Source organism: Taeniopygia guttata, chromosome 5 (genome assembly GCF_048771995.1).
Source record: "Taeniopygia guttata chromosome 5, bTaeGut7.mat, whole genome shotgun sequence".
Taxonomy (NCBI): Eukaryota; Metazoa; Chordata; class Aves; order Passeriformes; family Estrildidae; genus Taeniopygia; species Taeniopygia guttata.
Genome location: NC_133030.1, coordinates 14000427 through 14017932, shown reverse-complemented (window position 1 = coordinate 14017932; position 17506 = coordinate 14000427). Strand labels below are relative to the sequence as shown.

Here is a 17506-nt window from a genome sequence, read left to right as displayed (position 1 = left end):
CTGTTGGAGGAAGGCCTTTTCTGACTTGAGGGCAGTACCTTCTTTTCACTTCCCAACAGCAAAGCATTGCAGAGTTAAGTGTTGTCTTCAGGATGACCTCAACAAAGAGTGAAGCAGCACAGCAGTACTTGTCTGGATCCATTACCTTCAAAAATTTCTAGTTGAAATCCACCTTGCCACAGGTATATCTCACTATTATTTTATCATCTATTCTATGATGTCATAACAGGTATGTTGTTAGAAACACTGATAAACAGCAGGAATCCATTTTGTTTTTCTATAGTTCTGTGGAAATTCATTCCAGTTCCATTTCTGCTTCCAAACTCCAAGAAGCTCCATGCATACTGCAATACATCAGCAGTGAAACACTGAATGCTTTGTTCTCATTTGCAGCATAAGCACTTAATACTAGATGTAGACCTAGCTTCCCTTTTCTTTGACCAGGAGAAATTGACTGTTACTATTTATCTACACATCATTGCTTGGAATTTTGATTTCTGGAAATAATGGGTTTTATGCAAAAATGGTACAGCAAGTGCCTTGTTAAACTATGGTGAAGCTTTGTGGCCAGAAGACTTAAAGCCCCAGCTCCATCTTTGGCATATTTGGCAATTCAAGTCATGCAAGTAATTTTATTTTCCTCCACTTTGATTTCTTAACCTACAGAATGGAGATACTGGCTAAAATTATTAAAGGACATTACAATATCCACAGTGTCATTCCTTGCTTTTATCTCATGTTTGAATTAAACAAAAAAAACCTGATGTTGCACAATAAGCCAGTTGTGCTGATATGTCCATTCTCCCATAAAAAGCAGTTGCTGGATTTGTTTCTGTTTCAGTTAGGTCTTTAGCCCACTCTGGCTCCTCAGGAAGTTCTCCGAGCATCAAATGAATTCCAGAAAGTGTTCAGCACAAGCAAAATAGCATATTTTAATCATGCTTCATTGAATCAAAACCTTTAGCTCTAGCAAAGCTCCATCCAGCTTTGCAAAGCACTTTGGAGCATTGCATTGAAAAGTGCTGTGTCAGAGCTAGGTGTAATTACCAACACAAATATGAGTTAAAGATTTCAAAGTACATATAGGCAACATCTTTATGCCTTCATTGACTTAAATGCTTCTTCAACTCATAGAATACTCCTCAAGGAAGGATTTCAAGTCATTTAATGATTAGTAACCTTGCAACACCTTTGAAAAATAAATAGTAAAATTAGGCACTCACACAAATTGCTTCATCTGGAATACAGCTATTTCTGGAGCAGAACATAATACTCATTTAACAGTGCAAAGCCAGAGAAGCATAGAGGGCACAAAGGACAAAATAGTGTTGTATCCATTTAGAGAAAGAGGGGAAGTTTGTAAGGCAGAAGTACAGTAACCAAATAAAATAAAAGTACTTAAATAGCACCCTATTCTTGATGCCAAACTGGTCAGAAATAACTCACATTTCCAAATTTGGTAATCTTCCAAGGAGGAGTCAAAAGCAACAAATCTTTGTAGGGGTTGGTAAGAGTAGAAGGGAGGGTTTTCCTGGTTTGATTTAGAGGCTAACTTAATCTGTACTGTTTGTGATTGTTTAACAGTGTTGGTGGGCTGGTCTTGTGTTATCTTTAAATGACACTTTGATGTTGCAGGGCAATCATTATTACATTTTGGTGAGCTCAGGGTGCCTTGAACTCCTCAGGCAGACAGGCACAAGTGTTAAGCTCAACACCTGCTGCAGATCTCATTTGAAAACCATGATGTCCAAGAGGACTATGCTCTCAGCTCCTTGCTGGACCATTCTCTGTTCAGAGGACAGATGCCATGAACTGAATCACAGAAACAAGCAGGCTCTTGGGAGGTCTTCTGCCCACAGACCGAGCCTTTCCCAGTCTGTCTAGCCTAGTTTAGCCAGAATGCTTTAGAGGACTTTGCAGAAACCAGTCTCATATCACACACTTGGCTTTGCCAAAGCCACTGTTCTATTCAAAGGCAGATTCCACTCTGCTTCCAAGCCTGCTGGAAAATGTCATCCCGCTTCTTCAAGCAAGAGTAACACACTATCATGCTGGGCTATTTTCACCTTTTTACATTAAATGGAGTAGGAAATACCCTGATAAGCAGGGGAGCAGGGCACAGATTACTTTCCTTCATTGGTCTTTCAAAAACATTGCAGAAAAGACTGACATTCAGTCTTAGAGTAAGGAAGGGCACTGTAGGTGGGCATGGCAAATTCCAGCCAGAAGCACGATCCTCACTGTGCAGTGAGCCCCCAGAAGCAGCTTTCTAAACAAATGGAGCAGAAATCCAGTGTATTAAAGGCATTGATTTCCTCACAGCTACACTCCCAGGTGGCACAAACTGGGCATCACTCAGGATATAGAATTTGATCACCTTAAGTATCAGTTAGGGAAAAACAGTTGCTTGTCCCTGCTTTTCAATTTCCTTGCTGTTGCTACTTAGCACAGTAGAGAAAATAATCAATGGATCACATTTCCAAACAGGAAACAAACCACTGCAAAGGCCTAAGTCCACTTTCACATTGCTGGGAGTTTTTATCATTGCTTCATGATCCTCTTCTAAGAAACACAGTATCATGCTGTTTGCATGCGCTTAAATACTTGAGTTACCTCAGCAAAATGCAAGTGTGTTAATGTAGTCCAAGGTTTAGATTTCCATTGTCTTTATTGTGAACAACATCCTTTGCAAAATACAAAAAAAACCTGACATATTTTCATTATTTATTTTTCTGGCTTAAAAAAACAAACAACAACCACATGGGGTTTCAGTCCCAAATATGCAATTGGCATTTGGCCCACTGTAAAGACATGCCCAAACCGCCTGAGGATGGAGCAGCTGTGGGGCCAGGGGTAGGTCACAAACTGCCTCAACCAAGGAGACTTTGCAGGAGGGACTCCCTTAGGACAGAGAAGAGCTCTGAGGAAAACAAGTAGCCAATATACTAAATCACCTCCATTCAGTCTCATGGTACACAAGTTGAAAGCATTTCCTGTCCCTTAAATGTTCCTTCTTCCTCCATCTGAGCCAGAAATTGCCAGCCAGCCTGGTCTCCTGATGAAACTATCTCCCGCCATCAGTTTACAAGGAAAGGAGAGTTTCCAGAGTAGCAACAAATCTAGTGTGATACTGAAAGAAACTTTTGGTAAATACAATAAAGTGCTGTCATGCAAGATCAGCTAACCCAGCTTGTGATCCAAGCTCTGGAAAAGTCTACATGAATGTACAAAAAGACCAGAAGAAACACTGGGGGAAGAAAAGAGAGCAGTTCACTTCCCCAGCCTGCATCCCCTCCACAAGAGAGGATACAGGAGAAAAACTACAGCTGTGGTACCAAACATCTGTAAAAAGACACAGCGAAAGTAAAGCACAGCTAAGGATGTAAACAAATCTTCTGCTACCTGCTTATTCTCCCCCTTTTTTATTTTATGTTTGCAGCTTAAAAATATTTGATCCAAATGCAATCCATTTACACAAAAGTGAAATTTGAAAAAGTTGCAGCAAGGTTTGCTTCAGGGGACTCAAGTCAGTTCAAACAGGCAGCACATATAAAAAACTAGCAGAGTCTCTACAGAATCTAAAGGGCTGAGAAAGAAATAAAGTTATTTGAAAAGTTTTTTCAAAGAAAGTGATATCCAAAACCCAATTTAACCTGAACCTAAAAATTTTAGAGCTCAGTAAATGCGCAAGAGAGACCTATACACCATTTCCTATTAGGTGGCTGCCAAACAGATTTGTTAGACATTTAATAAAGCAGTAAAATAAGGTATTTATGTAGCATGTTTAACTGTAAGCATATTGGTAGCATTTTGTTGAAATGAAAGTGTAACCTGATAGATGCTACAGTTCCTGGACAATGGGAAATACGAGGAGAAAAAGAAAAGTCAGAAATCCTGCTGTATCACAAAAAAATAGCATCTTGAACAGCACTGCTTTAACAGGCCTATAAAACCTGGATGCTTTGAGCCTCTCACAAGAGTGCCTGGCTGGCAGATGGTGAGTACTCACACACCTCAGAGGGTCCAGCTACTCAGAGAGAATAGTCTTGAACACCCTTTGCTGGGTCACACATCATTGCTATTCCTTCCTTTAAGGTTTCACCTCATACTTGGCAAGGGAGCAGAGCTGCAGCTCCTTCCAACGTCAACACCTTTTCCTTGCTCGGCCTGAGGTGTCGGCGCAGAACAAACACGAGTTTCAGCCTTCCCGGGTTCAGAGCTCTCTGAGCCATGGGCACTGCTCAGGCTCACTGAAACTCTACAGGAGAATTGCCACCACCCTTCAGAGGGCAATTTCAGCCTACCACAACCTTTCCAGGTTACAAAAGAAGTGCAGCAAACTGCAAAGGTACATGTCATAAAAAAAAACAGGTAAATACAAACATCTGGTTACTTTTGTTTCTTTAACATCCAGATCTCAGGAGTATGTGGGGAGATATCAGTTATTGTTTTACAAATGCACAGGGAAACTGAGGTTCCAGGTATTGGAATGACTTATATGACCTCTCAATGAGTGAGCAAAAAAGCAGCAACTGGACAAAAGATTTGCTAGGTAGTAACTCTTTACCCAGATTTCTTACTTACTTTCTTTCCATAGACATTGCACCCAGTTGTTATGAAAAATAAATTATTCTCTTTTGGAGAAAAATCAACATGTTCTTCCTCATGCATGATTATTCCCAGACTGTTTCAAAATCAAAGGGAGAAAAGTACAGAAACACCAACATTACAGAGCAAACCTGTGTTCTTCCAAGTGTGAGAACAGAAGAAAAGCAGGTATTTTTGGGCCAAATTGGTTTAGAGGTATTTTTCTGCTTCAACAGAGATATATACAGACATGTAGAAGTATCTTTAATACAAGGAGAACACTGAAACAATAAGTTGCTGCCTTTTACCTGCACATTCCTAATGTGAAGGTCCTGAGTTCCCTCTAAGAGAAGCATGTAGATGTTTTATTGTTAAACAATTAAGCCAAAGCCACACTGGGGATTTTTGTATTTGGTTCAAACTGACTTTAATGGAAAATGAGCCTCTAATTATCATAAGTGAATTAGAAAATCTCAGCAGGGTTGTATAAAAAGCCAGAGCATTTTTTTGTTCTAGTTGAATCTAACCTAGTCAAGCTTTATAGAGAGCTGAGGACTTACTAATAAAGATCAGAAACTGTGAAGGTAGAAGGGATCTTTATGTTCTCCGCTCCCTGGTCAAAATGAAATTTAGCCAAAAATGAAATATCTGCTGTGATAACTTGTCTGTCAAAGCAAATCTGTTTCCATCCCTTAAAAACAGCTAATTTAATCCACATACAGAAAGCACTATTCAAAATATTTGTGAAAAGAAATTGGTAAATTAATATATTTTGAATAGCCTATAAAACTATACTCTACATAAGATGTAAACCTGAGCTGCACACTGATGTACCAGAAAGTATCTTTGCCTCTTGGCACAGGTTTATAATGGGGGGCAGGGAGGATGGGGATAGTAAACACAAAATAACTGCCTCCTTTTAACCAAAAATAATGGTTATGACAAAGGCTCAAAAGTCAGACATAAGCAGAGACAGAAGAACTCATCCTTTTCAAGAAAAAAAAGTATTAACATCATATCTCTCTATATATACCTTAGTCCATTATAAATATTTGAGATTACCCAGACAAGAAACAGGGTATTAAAAGCCTGTAATTTCACAATAGTCTTACCACTTGATCATACACCTTTTGAAGAAAAGTAACTTCACTTAGAATCACATTTGACATTGTGGGGGCAGGTGGAAGCCATTTGAAGCCCTGAAGGGCAGCAGCAATATTGTCATCTCAAAAGCACTACTCTGGATACTTGTACTTCAATACAAAAGAAAATGTTTTGCCTCACAATATATTTCTGACTTTCCTAAGACTTACACTGAAAATGAAAAAAAAAAGGTTATCTCTTCCCAGAATTACCTTCCCAGTCCTTCTCATCTGCACTGTTGTTTCCCGCATCTACTAAAGTCAGATGCAGTCTTTCATTCATTTGTCCACATTTTGTTCAGAGCTTTTAAAATTACAAATGAAAGATGCTACTCTGTTTCTCACCATCTTTCTGCTACTATCTGAATTCAGCTCCCAATTTTTATTGTTATTTGCCCTACTCCTAAAAAACTACTAATCTTTGTTTGATTCAGAGGCCCTCATCATTCAGGTTTTTTAAATCTACATGATAAAGCCTAGAGATGAAATTAACCTTTTTTCCATTAGACCCAGTATAGGAATACTCCATTCAGTTTGTAGAAGTTATGAAGGTAGGTCTTCACTGTATATTGAAAACAAAAATTATATACAGATATATAATATCTCATTTATGTCAATGAATCCTGGATCAAAACCTCTCACTAACTATCCAATATTTAGGGTTATCCTAAGTCTCCACAAAAAAAAAAAAAAAAAAGTTAACATGTGCTTGCCCCTTACTCTTTACTTAACTAGGAGGTGAAATTTAATTTTTAAAAAACTAAATTTGAAAACAATTTGAAAAGTTGCAGCCAGAACTACAGTGCCAGGTGAGGAAGAGGTGAGCAGACACTGCTGGGATTATTCATGGAGCCCAAAGCAGCTGCTCTGTGGTCTCCACCCCAGCTGACCTTCCCATTACATGTTTGCCTGGGCTGGACAGGCAGATGGGCCTGCCAACCTGTCCTGCTGCAAAGCACACGGGAAAGGGAAAAGGAAGTTTTTAGTCCAAGACAAAGCACTTGGCTATGCAGGGCTGTATTCCTGCTGGTTTAGCCATTATCCATGGACTCATGCATATGCATTACATATTTGAATTTATCATATGAATATGCCACCTACCTTAATTGTCCTGCTTCCAGAGCACACCTCCAAGCCTGGTGGCTCAGCTACACTTCTGCAAAGCCAAACATTCTCTCCAGATTTAAGAATAGGCCAGATTCTTTCCTCTATCACATCAGTCTACCCACAGTAATTCTAGGTCAACACCAGTGTGCCAAAAATCAGTCAGATTCATCTCATGCTCTCTGTACAAAATCATTCTCTCTACTAAAAATAATGACAATGGATTGAATGTGAACCATTAACCTTTAAAAGAGAAGCTGGCTTCACTCAGAGCATCAAGAAACTTCTCCCATACTTCTCACAGGCTGTGCTTTTAAGCTAAGTATTAATGCCTGTCATTTTTCAGTTGCCAGAAGTACCACAATATACAATGATCTATACAGTTGTAAAGATAAGACACACACATCTCCTCTTCCAGAGTGTTCCCCCCCTCCAGATGCAATCTCTTAGAGGTGAATAAGCAGACAGTGTATTTGTCTCAACTTTACCTTCCACTGTTATTCTCTCTGGAGCACGTGCCCATCACTGCAAACTCCATGATTCTCTCACTGCTTTGTTTGGGAGAAAGAGCTTTATCTGAACTTTCACCAACTTCTCTGTTGGTTTCTTCAGCTCACAAATAACTGTCTCACAGAGAGACAACCCAATGGCAAGCAATGCCAGAATTAAAGCTGAAATCACAATTAAATCTTATGTGATACTCTTTAACAGCACAAAGCAGTCTTGGCATTCCACTAGACACAAATGTCAGTATCAGAACAGACAAACAAAGGAATATGTCACCAGCAGGCTAAGTAGCTGCTATCATGGATTGTCTGTCACAGATAAGAAGCCTTGATGCTCACAAGTGGATGAAGAATTTTACACCATTTATCCCCTTCCTAGGGCCTAACAAATCCCAAGCCACAGTGGAAGTGGCATCCACAAAATGTAGGTCTCACATCCATCTACAGCTTGGAAGCACCAGCACAAGTAGGATTATGGCACACACAGAGTTTATTACAGCCCAGCTGGTGGGCTTGGAGTGCTTTCTGAGGGAAGCTAAGGGCTAAAAGGAGAAAGAAGAAAAGCAGAACACTGAGGAAAAGACAACACTTCCCTGGGAGCTAACAGAAAACCTTTCCCAAAGCACAAGGATTTAGATGAAGCCTTGCTTACAGATAAAATGGCAAGAGTCTGAGAGCCCTTGCCTCTCCTGAATTTATTTTTTCTAGAGAGTTACGTGTGTTATCCAAGTTTTGCAGCCACAGTAAAAGCAGAGCAGGCAAAAGAAAATTATCCCCAACTCACCTTGGCACTAGATGAGAAGGTAGTTCTGCCACCTAGCAACATCCCCCTTCACTTCCCAGGCCCAAGGACACCAAGAGCAGCTCCTCTGCCAGCTGCTTTACAACTACAGCAGCAAGAGTAGTGCTGCTTCAGAGGCTAATGAACACTGGGCCAATCAGTAGGAAACACCTCTGCACCAATCCTTAGCACTGGGAAGGGAAGTGCTAAGGTTCAGCACCTGTGAAAGCAGGGACGGATGCTTGCAAGATACCCTGAGGCTGAGTAATAACAAAACCAGGCAACCAGGGCTGTGCCATTAAAACTTGCAAGTACCCCTGAGTGTCCCAAAGGCTTTCAAACAAGACAGGTGATAGGAAGGAGACAACATGAACTCCCTGCGCTTGTCCTTGTTTTCCCTTTAGTACAATTAAATAATTCCAGATATTTACTCATTTCCACAGGAGAAATATTGGTGGATACATCCATAAAACACCAGAAATACACACACTAACCTAAAGCTGCGTGAATTGTATTGATGAGAACTGAATGCTGTGTTAATGGTTTTGGAGACTGTTAAGTAAGTAATCCTCAGAAATAGCCTTCAGGGAGGTGCAGATGATTTTACACCTCTTCTTTATGATCCCTTTTTTCTCCTTCCTATCCAAATCTCAACTTTCATTCAAGTCAATTATTTCTTATGCAGTTTGAGTGGCACAGGTGGTGTTCTGCTCAAAGATTAAGTTAACATTACAGCAGGGATGTAGCAGGCAGTAAAAGCACAAGCTGTGATATGGAACTGCAGCTCGATTTGAAACTTCTTAGCGGAAATAATCAGAGCTTGCTGATTATTTGGTAAGGTTTTGCACTTTACTCATTTGCTATATCTATAAAACAATATTCCTGGCTCATAAAGCTCATTTGAATAACACTGGACAATTGGATTTTGTGAGCCTAGAACCAGGATTAAGATATGAGGCAAACTGGAAACTTCAATCATTACAATCCTATAGCCTAAATGAGAAGCACTTTCACACACAGTGAGTCAGTCAATATGTCTCATTTCTCTTTGTGCCCACATAGAAAGAAACATGATTCTAGGCCCCTTCCCATGACTTCAAGTGATAGGAGTTTTCACGAGGACAAAGGATCAAAATCATTAGAAATCCTCATTAATTTCACCCCATATTGCAAAAACTATTTGTACTCCCTCAAGTTGAAAGGAAAAATGTCAAGAGACAGATTCATCTCCTAACTTGAAGGACTTCCCAGAACAATGAGCAGAGTCAGTGTCTGAAACATCTGCTCCTTGCTGAAGAAAGGTTGCAAGACCTTCCAGACTAGCCCTCCCAAAATCTTTGGTCTCTGCCCTAGTACTTGGAACAGCAGGCTGAGCAGAGTGCTCTGCACAGTGCTAGTCAGTTAGCATCTGTCCCCTAGGATTGTGACTGGGTGTCCCATGAAGAAAACTAATCTTTTTCCTAAGGGAAAAAAATGCAAACCAGCAATTCAGTGTGACAACCTCATTAAAATGATAAAATGAATTATGGCTTTAAAACTTTGTGCAGTGACTGTTTTTAATAACGTGGGAGTTAGAGAATAATGTTAAAAGTTTCAACTCAAAGACCTGGTTTCCTGTCCTGGCACCAGTCCTAACACTAAATGTTAACACATTAAGCATCCGTACATCTTCATTTTAAGGAGCAATTAGGAGACAGATATACTCACACTGGAATAACATCCCGTTCCTGTGTGTGTGAACATACACAGGGTGCACTTCCGACAGAAACCCACTGAGTTTTTCCTGAGTCCTTAAGGACTTCTCCATTTGCACAAGTTCACTGAATTCTCAACTGCACTGCAGCAGCTGACAGCTTTTCAGCCTACAGACACAGCTCCACCAAACATATCTTCAAAGAAGGGGCGAAGGTGGCATTAAAAGTGAACACCTACTCTTGTCCTGCATTCCTCAACCTACCAAGCACATCTCCAAGGTCAGACACTCACAGCAGAATGTAGCAAAAGCACTGTAGGAATGGCTGTAGGAATTAGACCATTCATTTCCCTGAACAGCTTAACTATCTGAGAATACACTCTAAGTTACATTACTCTAAACATGTTCACTGTGGATTAAGCTAAATTAGGCCAGACTCAGCTGGCTAAGAACACAAAGCTCCAGACCTCAGCTGATGAGTAAGAACTTTCACTGTAACTCACTGCAGTCACCTCTGTCCCAGAATAGTCTCCAGTTCTCTGCAACTAAACTCTCCTAACTGCAAACTCTGACTACCAGCAACAGCCTCAAACAGGAACACACAATCCACTCACAAGAGGGTGGGTTGGCCATGAAGTGTTAATGTAGTAGCTGATCCCAATCTCTACACTTTGTAGTAGTGTTGACTTCAGAAAGTTCAACTGCTTATGGAGTTTTTAGGCTCAGTCCTCATCTTTTAGGCTCAGTCCTCAGTGAATAAAAAGTTTCTAGCAAAATCTGACAGCTGCTCAAAGCCTACAAGAATGAGAAGAGGATTTAAATCTGAAACTCCATAAGGAAGCCCATTGCTCAAATCAGTTTTAAAATCTTCTGCACAATGAAACAACAAGGACCAGGAAAAGGGTAGCTACAGAAAGAAGGGAATCTCCACCATGGCCTCTCTCTAGTGGGCCAGAGATCTAGAGCAGCATAGGAGACCAGGATTTAGGGAATCTGCACAGGACCTCATAAGTGGGCAGACTTCTCCTCCATGACATTTAACTTGACACAGCTCATCAGCATGAGGCATTTCTACATGGAAAAAAAAACCAACAAACAGGAAAAGATTTTGCAGTAGAACAAGGGATAAAAATGATGAGCACTAACTCTCAAATGATGTATGTCCACCCAAAAAATATCCAAAACTCTTCCCAAAAGGGGGAATTTCAGGTCTTATAGTGTGTGACTCTCCAAGGCTTGGCAAAGCCACTCATAACTGCACCAAAGTTCAATTTGACTAAGAATGTTTACAAGCACAAGAACTAGGCCAAATTGAGAATGTAAATATTTGGATTCAGTTCCCCAAACTTGTCTCTGTCTGCACTGCCAACTAAATCCCAACTGCAGACCAAAAAATCTGAAAAGCAACAGTTGCACACACTTTACAGCACACAGACAAAACTAACACACATGGCACTCAGCAACTGGAAAAGAAAGAAATAGAAAAACCAAAAAGGAAAAACCCCCAAATTCATAATCTAAACTAAACTTATTCTAAACAAGACATCAATGATGTTTGAACCAAAAATCAGCTCTGCTATCATTTCAGACATTGAAAGTCTGTCAGTCCAGATGTTGGTCTTCTGCACTGCAGGAACCTGGGTTACATTAAACATAGCTAGATTACTCAAGACCTCATAGACAACATGATGCTTGTGGCACACAGTGGTAACTTTGACCTAAACCACATTCTCTTAAGCCAGGACTTCCATTTTTCAGGAAGATGAACTGAGGAAAGACTTCTCTGGAATCACAGTAATTTATTTGGCAACCTCAGTCCCCTATTCAGAAGTGATTTAGGAGCCCAGATCACTTGGAGTTCTCAACACACATGATCTTTTCTTCTCTACTTTTACCCCTGTTCTTTTAAGTATAGATAAGAATGGCGACCATGGATTCATGCAAGGGACTTTTGACTTCCAACAAACACAGTTCCCAAGGGATACACCATATTCTCAACTGCCAGTTCCCAGCCCCTCTTCAAAAGTGTCAAATGCCTTTCAGTCCTACATCTCCATTGCAGATACTCACTCACTGGAGAAAATCAGATAGGTGAGGGTGTCATTAAGACCAGCATTTTTGTTGTCATATGATAAGAATTTGGGCATCCTTACTTCCACTACAGTAGACTAACAAAAAAAAATCTATCCTTTCCCTCTTCAGTTAAGCAGGAAAAGCACGAATCTGGTTCTTTTGCTTTACTCAGCTGTGGGAAACTTGGGTTTACTTTCCAGTTAAAAGCAGGCTCTTCAGTGTACTTCACAGTGACCTCTTCACAAGGGGCTTGTATCATTTCTTTAAATGCCCCTACACTAAAAATAGTCCTGCTTCCTAAACATGAGTGTTTAGCAGTTCCAGGCATTCTGAGATCCTGCATACCACTTTAATTTTTTTTTTAACTGGCAACATTTATTTAACCAGCAATTAAAAAAAGGAGGCCCAGCCGCCCCAGTGATTCTTCCCAGAGGGTCTTAGATGTTTATGAAACACAATGAAAACAATAAAGTGGACAAAATCATGCTATTCCATCAAGTCCTTGGCAAGACTTCCCAACCAAGAATAAATTGGCATGGTATGTTACAGTCAACAGATTACACAATGGTTTACAGGGTCACCAATAATAAGGGGTCACACACTCCTTAAAGAGCTGCAGTGTACATGAAGGCACTTGCTTAAAGGGAAAGAGCAATGCTTGATCCTAAGCTTCTTGGAGCACATTCTGGCAGCCACAGCACAAACATGCTGCAGGGGTAGGAGAGGACAGAAGGCACCTCTCCCCCTGAGCCAGAAGGGCAGTGACTACGCCACACAAGCTGGCTGGGGGAGTTTAGCACCCTGAAGGGAGCAGCAGAAAGCCAGGCCAGGCCAGGACTCTTATTTCTGCACACAAGAGGAGAACACATGCCACATCCTTCTCTGAGCAGGACAGTCTTTCATGCCCCAGTGAAGCCCAGCACCTCCATCCCTGTCAACCTGTCCCAAAAGCCTCTTTCCTCACTCCATACTCTTGAGGATACTGGTTCCATCCCAGAAGCAAGGTAACAGTTCCACGTCAGTCCGGTCAGTCCAGTGCACTATAGCTAACTTTAAAAGATGTTTGACTACACTCCTGAGTAACTCGATAAAGTCATCACCATTGCTATAAATGTGTTGCATTTTATTTTATTTATTTAGTTATTTTATTTTAAATAACAAATCTTAAAGTAAGAGGGAAATGAATGGTCAAACCCATAAATCTTACTCTTATATGTCAATGTGGTAACAGATTTCCACTATGTCACCTGCATAACCTGATCACCACAATGTAAGTTAAATTTTGGTGCTCCTAAAATATAAATTGTTTCCTCAAACCTCACCTTAAATGCATGATACTCCTACTTTTGCCCTCTTAACTTACCCTTCCACTATATGGAAGTTTTCATCCACCAACTATAAATTAATCATGTATAAACAAAACATTCTTAAGTCTTAAAGTCAAATCAACCTCACTTCAATTCATCCTATGATCAAAAACCAGACTACAACTAACAGTTTCATCCTTCATCTTCCATGGGTTTGGATCACTCCAATTTTATTAGATTATTTAATATATATACCTGAAGTTAAGTCTGACTAACCACCATAAAAATGAAAGAAAACCGATTCCCCAAGTCAGTGCAGAGTGTAAAAAACACTACTACTGACATACTCCATGCAGTAATACTATGCACTCGGCTTCATTCAGCTTGACTACTAAATTCGAAGTACATTTGAGTGACAAAACTGGAGTAAACACAAGAAGGCTCTCTCGCATGTAACCGCTACTCTTTGATTGCAGTGACCTTAGTAACGCAAACGTTTGGTACCAAGCCAAGAGCAGGACATCTGATTTTCCCACCAAGTGAACTGCGGCAGAATTCCCTTAGCTCTTCAGCCAAATCTGTCCTGGGATCCTAAAGTCTTCCACCGGAGTCCAGATGGCTCCTCTACATTTTTCAGCACGCACGCAAACACCGCAGCCGGCTGGACAGACGATGCGAGTGGGCATTGGAAGGGAAGTGCCGCAGGTCCCCGTCTCCCCCAGCTCAGAGCTCCACGCTCGGCGCGCTGGCTCCCCAGCCGGATTGGAGTTACCCCGGTCCGACCGAAGTGGTCCCGGGGGCTCTGTCCCTCTGCGGGCTCTGTCCCTCCTCGGTGCTTCTGCCCTCGCCACCCTCGCAAAAAGCAGCGTCCCACGCGGCACGGCGGCGGCACCAGCGCGGGAGAACCGAGTCCCCGTTCCGCCCGTGCGCCAGGACCCCCGCCCATCTGCGCTCCCCCGGGGCAGGGCAGGGCAGGGTCCCGCCAGGATTGCGGGGCCGACCCGCACCGGCACGGCCTCTGGCGGCTCCGCTGCCGCGGGGGCTCCGCGGTCCGGGGAGCCGCAGCTCCCGGTGAGCCCCCGCCGCCCGCCGCTGCCGCCGCCGCGCATCCCCGGCCCGCCCCGCTCGCGGGAGGCTCTCGGCGCGCAGGGACGGCCACCCGGAGCACGAGCAATCGTTTCTCCCCCCAGCCCCGCTCCCCTGCCCGGGTCCCCGGAGGCGACCACCGCCCGGCAGCGCGCCTCCCCGGCCCTTACCGAGGTGCGCAGGGATGCGCTCCCTCCGCCGGCCGCCTGCAGCCCCCGTCCCGCAGCCCGGGCGATTGTAGTTTTTTTGGAGAAGCTGGGAAGAGGGAAAGAAAGGGGGGAGGGAAGGGGGTGGGAAGGGACTGAGATCGAGGGAGAGAGAAGTATGCAAAGGCAGGAAGTGGAGACGGCCACGACCAGTGCGGGAGATTAATGGGAACCAGTCACCCGGCAGCCAACAAAGAAACCTGCTCCCCAGCGCAGCGCAGCCCGGCCCGGGCTGCAGCCCCGGGCTGCCGAGCCGCCGCTCCCGCCGGCAGCACTCGCCCCGGCCCCGCGGAGGGGTGGGCAACGCCTCCCCCAGCCCCAAACCCGGGTCCCGGACGGGCGTGAGGGAGGGGAGCAAGAGAGGCAGGGCCGGCTGGTCCGCGGGGAGATGCGATGGGCAGAGGAGGAGAGGACCGAGCCCCCCGACTGACAGCCTTCCTCCTCGCTCTAGCCCGGAGGGGCGATGCCGCTTGGTCTTTTATTTAAAACACTCCGAGCGCTGGGCTCCTCTCGGGACAGAGCCGCTTGCGGGGCAGAGCGGAAGGGAGGAGGAGTGCGGGAGGCGCGCTTCCTGCGCCGGGCGCGGGGCAGATGGCTCCCATAAGGATCAGGGAGCTGCGAACCAGGGAGCGCCCGGGCCTTTCCGAGCTCCGCGGGGTAGTGCTCCACTAACAGCACCTGCGGAGGACGAGGGAGGCAGCGGCGTGTCCCTGCACTTCGTGCCGGGTTCCTTGGATTGGGATGCAGCCTCCCGGGAGCAGCTTCTGGCAGCAATGTGGAATGCTCAGCTCCCTGGGCAGCCCGAGCGTCCCGCTCGCTGGCACGGCCCAGCCAGGGTTCCCTGGGGTAAAGAAAGTCCCTGCGTGGAACACTGTGCAGGCCACCAACAGCATTGTGCAGGCCACCTCCCAGGCACACCGGCTTCTGATGGTTTGGCAGATGAGAAACGCACCCAAAACGTTTGATATAAAATAATACAGAAGAGGCTAAGATAGCTCTTAGCAGGACCATGAGTTTTGCAAAATACAGAGAGTGCTCCTAGATCTTGAAGTGTTATGTGGACATTGATAAAACAAGTCACTTCACAATAGATTAACCAAATTATTCTAGGTACAGAAGAAAAATAAAGAGCAGCGTGTATTCTGCAGTTTAAAATACAAATTCCAGCACTACGCATTTCTGGAACTTCTAAGCACTTACTGACTTTCTTTCCTTTGACTGAAATGGAAGTAAAATAGTGTTCAGCATCAGGCAAATGTTTACGAGCTTTCCTACTCAAGGATACTTCCCTGAGCCCAGAAACAAGTGCTCAGGATAAACTATTCCTGGCTTTTGCCACCTCACCAGTAAAATGAAATTCATTGTGCTCAGGATAAACTATTCCTGGCTTTTGCCACCTCACCAGTAAAATGAAATACATTGTCTTCAGATATTCTGATCTATCATCCCACACAAAGAGGAATCTGGTGGAAATGCCCAGCATTTCACAAACCTCCATTATATTTCAAAAGAATGAATGTACAGGAAATAAGGGTAACTCTCATCTGGATTATGATGTGAATGTGTGTTTCAAAGCAAAAACTATTTCAGTTGTCAGCCTTCTTGGGACAGATGTATTTACTCAGCTGCAATAGGAGTAAAAACTGTGTCACCAAACATCAAAAAATGGTGGGAGTTTAAATTTCAACACAACAGGAATAATTTACCTCCTGAACAACAAGCTACTGCTACAAGTACCTGGCAGGAATAAAAAATGAACACAGTTTTCTCTGCGTGTTATGAAATTACATAGGAATCTATTTCAAGCCTATTTCACAAGAGCAGCAACATAGCAAGCCCACTCACCTCTCCAGGAGACCATTGCTAACAAGCATGATGCAAAGATGTTCAGCTTCCAATTATGCAGGAAGCAGTCTGTTCTGGCTGCTTCTCCACCACATCAAACACACTAACATTGCTTTTATCAAACATTGTTTTTCTCCTCACTTTATGTTGCATTCAGTTCCCCAGATCTCAGGCACTCCAGCAATTTGCCTAAATTTTCTTTGGAGTACAGGAGACCAAACTTAAAGTTAAGCTGGATTTGAACACTGAATGGGGGCTTTCAATGTCTTAATGAGCAAGCAGCCTGTGAAGGGCTTGTTTATTGCGGGGGCTGGCTGCTGCTCTGCTTAAGCAACTGGGGGGTGACAACAAAATGTAAACTAGGAGAGGATTATTTTTCTTGCTTGTCAAAGACATTACAGCTAGCAAAGCTCTCAACAAGAATGAAGGACTTGAAGGATCAGGGTCTCCATGTTATCCTTGGCCATATGGGACTTAAAGAAAGTTTTTATGCTTATTTTTCCTTACTACTGTCACCTCGGTGCACATGAGCTTGGCGAAGGCTCGAAGGGGCTCTACTCCCACGTAGTCACAGCCACTTCCCAAGCCGCTGCGGTGACTGCGAGCGGTGACCGCAGCCTGGCGCTGCCCTCCCGGGACAGAGCCGGCTCCCTCGGGGAGAACCGGCTTCTTCGGCCAATGCTGCTCCCGGGACAGAGCCGGCTGGTTCGGCCAATGCTGCTCCCGGGACAGAGCCGGCTGGTTCGGCCACCGCTGCTGGCAGGCCCAAGCGCCGCGCGGGCTCTCCCGCCGCCCCTGGGGGAGCGGGCGCGCAGCCCTGCCCGGCGCCCACAGCCGCGGCACTCGGCCGGCCACCGCCCCCTACCGGCACCGGGAGCCCGTGCCGCGGAACGGTAACCAAAAGGCAGCAGGGAGCACCGCTTCCCCCTAGGGAGCACGGCGGGGCTCTCACCTCCGGCTTTTAGGGGCTCTTCCCCGCTGTCGCAAGGCGGCGACATGCGGGGAGCGGCATCCGGGGGCACCTCACTGACCCTTTCCGGGAATGCCCGTCCGGACGCGTCTGTCCTGCGTTACCGCAGGGCAGGGCGCGGGCGTAAGGGACAAACAAGGCCACCCGCGCCCTCCGCGGGGCCGCATCCCGGCGGGATCTGCTCTGGTGCCCCCGGCCGGGCCGGG

General features: G+C 44.3%; 1 protein-coding gene across 9 annotated transcripts in view; it reads right to left on the bottom strand.

Moving 5' to 3' along the window:
* Positions 1 to 17483, bottom strand: part of DENND2B (DENN domain containing 2B) — a 155040-nt gene extending 137557 nt beyond the window's left edge. For 6 of the 9 annotated variants that reach the window (XR_012056233.1, XR_012056234.1, XR_012056235.1 and 3 more), the window contains exon 1: positions 14450 to 14997. The gene's annotated coding sequence lies outside the window, so the exon portion shown is untranslated. Of the gene's footprint in view, positions 1 to 13729; positions 14328 to 14449; positions 15008 to 17282 lie in introns of those variants that run through there. The other 3 variants (XM_072929630.1, XM_072929635.1, XM_072929631.1) reach the window with 3 other exon arrangements.
* Positions 17484 to 17506: the final 23 nt, after the last annotated feature.